Genomic DNA, 9,243 nt, shown 5'->3' with positions numbered 1-9,243 from the left:
TGTTTATCTTTGTGTTTATGTCTTTATTTCATATTACTCTGTTTTTTGTGTGTAACAGGATTTTATGATTTATTGTTACGCATATGTGTATATCTGTCTGTGTGACTGTGTATGTATTTCTGATAGGTTGATTGTTTGTTTAAATGGTTGTTTTGACATAAAGGTGAAGTCATTCCCTAACATGTTTTTCAACCCATGATTATTTGCCCTATACACAAGAAAATGACAATCCACCTCCTGTTATTATTTCTTAGGTCTGCTGTAGCTTTCCTTTGACTTTGTAGCCACTATCTTTTCCAAGTGGTCTGTCAGAATATGTTCAGTCAGCCCTCATGTCAACTGTTAAATTACAATAATTCCTTCACACATTGCTCAGCCACTATGCTATGCTAGGTTCTCCTTTTTCTCCGTCTTCCAGTTGTAAGAACAATACTGTGCAAAGGCACTGCACTGTTAATTTCTAGTGTAAAAGAGACTTTGATGAAAAAACTGATCATACTTGTCATTTGTGGTGTATTTGTCTGTGCCCACTTTGTTTTGGTTGTTTTTTGTTGTTGTTGTTGTTGTTGTTTTTACATCTTAACTCACAATGAGAATCATGTCTACAAAACAACTGATAAAGGTTACAGATTACTGTCACAAGGCAGTGGCATAAGAGTTGATTTAATAACGCTTGATTGTCTCAGACTCTATGTCTGGCTGATATTTGCCATGTTTGCTGATTCCTGGTCATCCGAGGTTTAAGGTAGCTTATGTCAGTGGTGTGATTAGAGATAGGCTTAAGTTCAATTAAAGCAACAGAACAGAAATGTTAAATCAAACAATGACATATTTACTGTTATTTATTGCAGAGGAAAACTGTGAAATATGTGCAAAAGTATTGGTAGCCTGAAGGGGGATCAAAACATTCCTATATTAAGTAAAAACCAAAACTACTGCAAAGTGGAGTGAGACTTACATCAATGTGCTGAAAGTGAAGAGTGAAAGTTGTTTCTGTTTTGTATATATCATAATCCCACAAAAAGTACCTAACACCCCCCCCCCCCCCCCCCCATTCCTTCTGAGTGTGGTGGTGAATAATGTAACACATGTCTTGTCTTTACACTGACATAGATATTGATCATTTGTAGAGTGAGCAGACCTCAGCAATTTGGGGCAAAGAAAATGCTTTTTTCAGACTCATTGCAAATGTTGAGTTGTAGTTCTACAGATGTTGTATCAATCACGCGAAAGACAAGGACGCTATTTGAATACACTATTTCACAACTCACTTGCCATATAAAATAAAAATATATTTAAGGTAAAGTTTGCTTTTATGGTCTGGTGTGAGAGTTCTTCTTACAGTTGCTGTAAGAAGAACTGTTGCTTCAGCTACTTATTTTCCTTTCTTTTGTCTGAGACTGAAATATTTTGGCTACAGCTAATCAAAATGTAGGCCAGTGTCTATGTGAGACAGTGGATATGCTTTGCAGTCCCACACAAAGTTGGTAATCCTCCACCATCTGGTACACTTGCGACCCCTGGTGTCTAACAGTGGTAATTAATAAATAACCGACGTGTATTAGTATTTTGAATGTGTTTTACTGCTTAAAATGCAGTAATTGATACTAAAGACTCATAAATTTTGCAGATTCTGGTTGATTAGACCTGCAAACTTGTCTATGAAGTAAAAGAAGTTAAATCAAAGCCTGAACGTGACACTCTGTAAAGTTAGTTGTTTCTCTTGTATTGATTTACGTCAGTTGATAAAATGATCACAAACCAAGAGTTTTGAATGATGATGCGTTTTTTAATGTTATCATTTCATTTAAGATTCTATTCCTTTAATTGGCGTGACCTTCATAGCTGCACGAGTAGCACCAATATGTTACTCACAGCACACTATAAATAATAGTAGCGACAACATGCTGTCGAAGAATCCGCTGTAAACACCTTCCCCTGGGTGCCCATCGCGTAGTACAGTATAAAGACCAGCAGACTGCTGTACTTTGTTTATGTCTGAATGTGGGTGCTGTAAGTAATTGAGTTTTCCGTGGGATGAAAATCCCACCGTAAGCCTTTTGCAAATCTTCCCCGGACAGACATTTTTATGTGGCGCTGCATCACAAAGAAGTCTAGAAAATCGCATTCTCTAACAAGCCTAGTTCAACACCACCACATCAAGTTCAACACGCACTGCCTGTCAGCTGGGCTCTCTCCCAGCAGCAGACAGTCGACCCTCCCTCCCCCTCACTCCCCCTGCAGAACACACACACACAAATCTAGAAGACAAGTGGAGCGCGATGGTGGGCTTATCTGAAAATTGGCAACATCAAACTTCCCCGAGGATGCAGCTGCAACACTGTTGCAGGATCTACTTCAATGATGTAGGAGTCACAGAATATAGAATAAAAATCAATATCCAAAAAGAAAAACAAACAAACAAAAAGCAAAATCAGAAAAGGCCCTTAATATGACATTTGCTGTCCATCTTATGTCAGCTGTCGGATCGACTTGGTGGCCGGATCTGTGGAGAATCTAAACGCTCCAAATCACGTCTCCCTAAAGAAGCTGCGAATGATAATCTGCTCCAATTGATCTGACGCCAGCGTGCAGTCATTTGATTAATCCGCGAGTATTTTCATAACGATGTGAAACACATTTAAATCAACTTTGTGAAGTTCTGACAGTTTTATTGGGGCAGAGCTCTTAAATCACCCCCACATGCTCCTCCGAGGACGACGCTGATTGGTGGAATTAAACGCGATCTGAGGGATATCAGTGCGCGTGCGCACGATTTAGTCCACGCAAAGACTCATGGGAAACGTGAGGGAACTCGCGGTGATTTGAGCGGACTACTTTGTCATTCTTTTTCAGGTTTTACGGGAGGTGTTGTAATTATTTTGTAATTGTTTTTGCAGTGACCTTGGGCCTGATTTTAGTGTATGCAGAGTGCGGGCCACGCTGAAGCCGCTTCACAAATGAAATCTCATATTACGTTTTTAACCTTTAAAATGATTTGTTGCCTTTATTTTATTTTGTTTTATTTATTTATTTACAAGTTAACAATACCACAGCAAAAATATAAAACATAAAAAATACATTTGGATAGTCACTTTTTTGTGTCTGTGAAAAATGTGTGAACAATATTGTAAGCAATGCAAGCACAGACTATACTGATCATTTGATTAAATGGCCCAACAGATTTAATGAAAAGGCTTAATTAGCAAAGCGGACAGATCACTACTCTGACCCAATTCTGTATATACATATTTATATTTGTACATATATATATATATATATATATATATATATATATATATATATATATATATATATATATATATATATATATATATATATATATATATATAATTGTAAAATGTTTTTTTTCCTATATAAAAAAAACTCATAACTTTTCTATTTAAAAACAGCTCATATATAAAATGACTGAAAAGGGGATACAATTATACACAAAATAATAATTTCAAAATAAAAATTTCATCTTTCAGTAAATGTCAGAAGCAAATAAAATAACCCCTTCATCATAAACTTTTCTGACTGTGTATATTGTGAGGATAATTATTTCTAAAAGTTTAAAAATATTCCATAAATATGTGTCTAATTAACGGCCAGTGTTTGAGATTTTTGTTTTATTGAGATAAAATAATAGTAACGATTGATCATGATATAGTCTAAATGATAATTAATCGTACAACTAAGTATTTAAATATACATATTTATTTCAATAACAAAATAGTATACATTTTTATTATTATTATTATTTGAACTTCTTAAATGAAAATGCAATAGAATGTGTCCAGTGTGTGTCAGTGGTCATGCAGTAGAGTGTGTGTGTGATTGTGCCTGGATGGTCTCAGTAGCGGAGGTCTGCTCTCTAGAGAGCAAAACAACCGACTGGCCGCTCTCTGCTTTCAGAGCTCGTCGCTGCTTGATTGACATCCACGTTTGGCCACTCAAATGAAAGAATCACAGTCCCGCATTCCTATTGGTTCAGCGCTCCAGCTCCTGCAGTTCGTCTTAGCCAATCACAATGCGGAACTCGCTTCGGAAATTATGATCGCTTTTCTGGCAGACTCTGTGGCGCCCCGCAGCGGGGACATATGGAAGCAATTTTACATCAGTCTGTTCTCTGTAAATTAAGTTGTAATAATGAAAAATGCATTGCTCTACCCAGCTCTTTATTTCTTTTCCCTTTTCAGTACAGGTTTTGTTTTAGTGCTGCTGGACTGAGCGCTCTTTGCTACGTTAAGTGACCCAGTGGTCTGCCAGAAACTGACTGAGTTATGCTCCAAGTTAGTGGTGCTTAGGCTTTATACCCCGGGCAATATAATAATCTCTTATTCAAATTATTATAGGGCTGCAACTGGTCATTGGCACACTTATCTGTGCATGACACAATAATTCTAACTGTTTATTTCCACGTGCATTGATTCAGTTTTATTTTATTGTAAATTTGATTTACAATGAAATAAAATTCAGTGTTTATTTATTTTAAAAAGAAAGAAAGAGAAGAAAAACGACCGCGCATTGTTGACCACGTGAGGGCGCTGCAGTCCAGATTTTTGCCTCCACCTGGCCAGTAGGTAATTCACTTCTCATTGTGCTCACTAATTGAAGTATGGCATAAGTCTTTCTGTTTAATCGAACGGACAAATAATTATGATCACTTTACATTTCACTCCCAGTTCAAATTGATCACTGCTTTAACTACTAATTCAGATTTCTCCCTTGCGCTCTCCTCCCTCCTTTCCAGTCTCTCCAGAGTCAAGAGGCTGAGGGGCCAGCAGCAGGGCGAGGCACTGACAGTTTTTTTCAGCATGAGAAGCAGTTGTGGATTTGATGTCAAAGTCAGAGATGGCTGCTCTGATAAAGTTAGTCTGGCTCGGCGAGATTGGCATCCTTCTCCTTGGAAAAGAAAACAGAAAGGCCCTACATAAACAGAGGAAAATGGCACTGGCCGAGCATGAAAACAGCCCTCTGTGATGTGACCTGGAAAATCTGGAGCGATATCAGCTCAGCTGTGTGTTGCACAAAACCAGAGTGTACCTGCATGTGCAGCACTATCAAGATTCGAATGTAGCATTAAAGAAGAAACTCGTATAGGGTAAAGCTTTTATTATTCATGATATACTGTGGTATATCATGCATGTGCCAGCGTACAGGATGTGTGCTATTTTCAGGCCTGTTGTGCACCTCTGTCTTTTTCAGTGCATGAAGGAAACCGCCTTGCAGTCGGTTCTGTTCCTGTAGCTATTGTGTCTGTTTCACTAATGGACTCCTCTCACCCTGTCTCCCTTTTCCTCTCTCTTTCTTCCCATCCTTTTCTTCCATATCATATCCATGTATTCCCCCCGGGGCTGATTAAAAGGCTTTCTAGCTGGGGTGCAGGGAGAAGAGATGCAGGGGGGTGGTTTGTGGAGAAGAGTGGTCCTTATTACCCCATATGTCTGGACAGGAGAGTGTGGAGTGGAGGTCCTCTTCCAGTTAATCAATAGAGATACCGTCGTTTTACAGTGTCTGTGTCTCTCTTTCTTTCTCTCTCGCTCTTTCCCTGTCTCCTCTTCTCTCCACCCTCTGACTCTCCCATTAGAGATAATGTGTCTGCTATTGATACTGTAAGGTCTGGGAACTGTGACAGAAATACAATTCTGCTCCGTGAGGCCGAGTTCCACGTCAAAACTCTGTGGTCAACAAAGCAACCTGAGTCATCGACTTGGTGTTTAACCTGGCTGACTGCGTGTTCCATCCTTTGATTGTTGGCCATTCATTATGGGATTCACCACTGAATCAGTTTAGCACTCCATCGTCTTCAATATCTTTGGTAATTACTGGTAAATATGAAGGCTTTTGAAGCGTATAGAGATTCCCACGGTTTGCTAACAATCAGTATAATTAATATATTGGAATTATTTTGAATTTAATGGGATGTTTTCTGTGTAAGGTAGCAAAAAACGTATACAATACCCAGAAACTAATATGTGTACAATGATTTTTTTCTCATAATCACTGATTTTTAGAACCACAGACTCACTTTTGTGAGTGATTTCATTACACCGGAGAGGGAAAAGAGCAAAATGATGGGGAAACTGAGCGACCACAGTCGTGTCACAGTGAAAGTGATCACGTTATGGTGGGTTTTTTAAGCATCTTTTCCCACTGAAAAGCACAAAGGAAAAACTAAAACATTGGTTGATCCATGGATGAGAGGCCTCGACATTCAAAACTGTGTATGAAAATAATTCTCCAGAGAATCAATTAGCTCGCGAGACAAGACTGACTGGAACAGACCATTGTTTACTAGAATGGGGTTGTATCTCTGTCTCCCTCGGCTCCCTGGGGGTCATGTGGGTATGCCTCTGCATGGCCGCAGGGCTTCAGACGGAGAGCCGGAATCTTCTGAGAGATGCCAGGGTTCGCAGTGGGGAGAATGACTTCTGACCTCTCAGACTCTGTAACCCCTGGGGTCATAGATCTGGGGGCTCGCGCAACGGGGAAAGGTTGTAATTGATGTGGAGAGGGAGGGAGAAAGGCCTGTAGGGGTTGCTGGAAGCAGAGAGGGCGGGAGGGATGGATGGAGGGGAAACCTGAGGCCCCAGTGAGAGGTGGGAGTGTGAGAGTTGATGAAGGCTCTGGTCTGTGTCCACGGGTCTATGGTGCTGGTCTGGATCCCACGAAAGGGAGCGGCTGAGATGATAGCAGGCCGTCCAAACCACAGGCAAATCTAACTAGTTGGACTGACTGCTTAACTGAAAAGGAATGAGGAAAAACAATATTATATTATTCAAAAATATTATTCTATGTATTATACTGTAGTGGTTGTACTTGGCACACACACACACACACACACACACACATTCTGAGGCATTTTGTCATGATTTAAGTATATAATGCACAGCAAAGACTAAATAACCTAAGGGGTTTCCACTTTCTGCCACATTCTACTGCAATCATCTAATGTGCAGCTGCACTCTCTTAAGCCTCCTTTCACTGCGAGTTTTGCCAAACAAGTATTACTGTTTTGATAACACTGATTTGTCCATATACAGCCATGCGGCTAAATCTGTGTTCCCCTTTGAGGTAGATGTCAAATAATTGAAGTCTTTGCTATGTTTTTGGCAGAAAGTCACAGTTGCTCTTTCTTTAGCTGAAGGGTCAAAGGTCAAGCTGAATTGCTGGGGTCTGGAGAAGAAGGGCGGGCCAGGGAGCCAATGGCTGACAGATGTTTACAGAGGCCTGACTGCACTTCTGTGACCATAAGAAGGGAGTAGGATTTCGTGCCTGTGCTATACCCAACCACTGCCACCAAAAAGTCCTGGTCCACCACATTACCAGCTGCAAGGAACTTTGGTAAATGCTTGTTTTCTTGTTTTCTGGATCTTACCCTGGTTCTGAACCACAAACCGAGTAGCTTGTGTGTGTGGGCCCTTTATACCATCCATCCCATCAATTTCTACCCACCCCAGCATGGCCTGGTTCCCTGACTGCCTCCCTTTCACAAGATTCCTCAGTTCTCCGTTTTCTAGCGGGCTGCTCTCGAGTTACTGGCAACACGGCGCAGATCGTGTCAAAGTTGTTATTTTAGAGTGGGGAGAGAGAAAATGTGTACAATGTTTGTGAGAGATTCAGAGTTTCCTGTCCACATCATAGCACTCTTGAGGATTCTAGTCCTGTCACGGTGTCAAACATAAACATGTCCTCCCGTAGCTATAAACACACGGTCAGAGAAAATCATTTAGAAGTGCGATGGTAAAGGCAGCAAATCGACTGTGTGCCTTGGGTTGCTAGTTGTCCTTAAATATTGTGGAATCCAATGTGGAATCCATACCCAAACTCCTTAGAGAGTAAAACTTTTACAGCCCCCATTCGGACCATTTTTTTGTTTTGTTTCTTTTTTTCCCCTTTATAATCCTTCACCTCTGATGACACGTTTTCCAACGGCAGATTTTTTTTGGGGGGAGGGGGTTCATTGGAACAAACTCAGCTAAACTTTGATGAATTAACCTTAAATCGACCGGGACTTATATGGAGCATATGAAGCAGCGTTTAGCAAGCGCACATATTAATGATAATGACGACCCCTTGATTTTCCATGCTTGACTAGGAGAAAACAGTTGGTGTTATAAGGGGAAAAACAATTTGGCTCGAAAACCAAGATCCTCGCTCCAAGACCGCTGCTTCATTAGGCCACTGAGACAGTATAGTTTGCACTTTCCAATCTCTGCATTTTGGGGTGGAAAAATAGCAAAACAAACACACAAACAAAACCTCACTGGAAAATATAACCACAGCCCTGTCTGCAGCAGGCCAGATCAGCTTAATCCAGTGCTTACACTGCTGCTTTGTGTGATGCATTCAAAACTGATTCGAACTTTTTCTCGCAGAAACGGCAAAAAAACCCCCCAAAAAACAGGACCCCACAGGATATGCTGCAAAGTGAAACGAAGTGGAAAGAATCCTTTCCACTTCCATAGAAAGTGATGAAACCTATGATGAAAACATAATTGTACTAAAACACCTGGAAATGATTGAAGTGGATAAAAATGGTGAAAGGTGTTGGGGAGTTTGGAGGAAAAAAAAATTAAATGAAATAGAGACTAAAACTTCAAACATATTCATTTGCAGTTGCTACATGATAGCCTACAAAAGCGTACCCCTCCTCTCTTGTTTAAAGCATCTGATCCCCATAGCTAATATCCATGATAGAGCACTCTCTGTGTCTCTTTGGCCTTCATGGGTGACACCGATGTGGGAGGGGGAAGGCAAGGACGTGTATGTGCTGCAGACATGGTGCCGGTTTCACAGAGCTGTGACCGGCAGAGTGTAACGCTGATGAGGACTTCATCGTATCTGCAGGGTTTACGATGGGGGTGCTGAGACAGTGGCCCCTATCCTTCACAGATCTCTCAACCCCACTTTGCTGTCTCTAGACCTTTTCCTTCTTCCTCAATTTCTTGTCCATCTGCTTTCATTCACTTAGCTGCACATAGACTACACACCACTACTCAAACTGAGTCATTTGCACTGGTTTCATTATGGTTTTAATGATGCAACTGATATACAAAGGTTTTTTTTTTCTTGAATTCAGAATCACTACTGTGTGCATATGTTAAATGAAAGCATGCACACGGCAGCCATATATTCACAGCATTTACGCTCCCGTATATGCTCTTCATGGAGTGTGTTTCAGCCCAACTTTGTTTGTGAATGGTATTGGAGGAGCTCCTAAAGAGAGACGGAGAG

This window comes from Simochromis diagramma, unplaced genomic scaffold (assembly GCF_900408965.1).
Source record: "Simochromis diagramma unplaced genomic scaffold, fSimDia1.1 OVJJ01000753.1, whole genome shotgun sequence".
NCBI lineage: Eukaryota > Metazoa > Chordata > Actinopteri > Cichliformes > Cichlidae > Simochromis > Simochromis diagramma.
The sequence above is the reverse complement of the archived record's forward strand: the minus strand, read 5'-3'. Positions refer to the sequence as shown.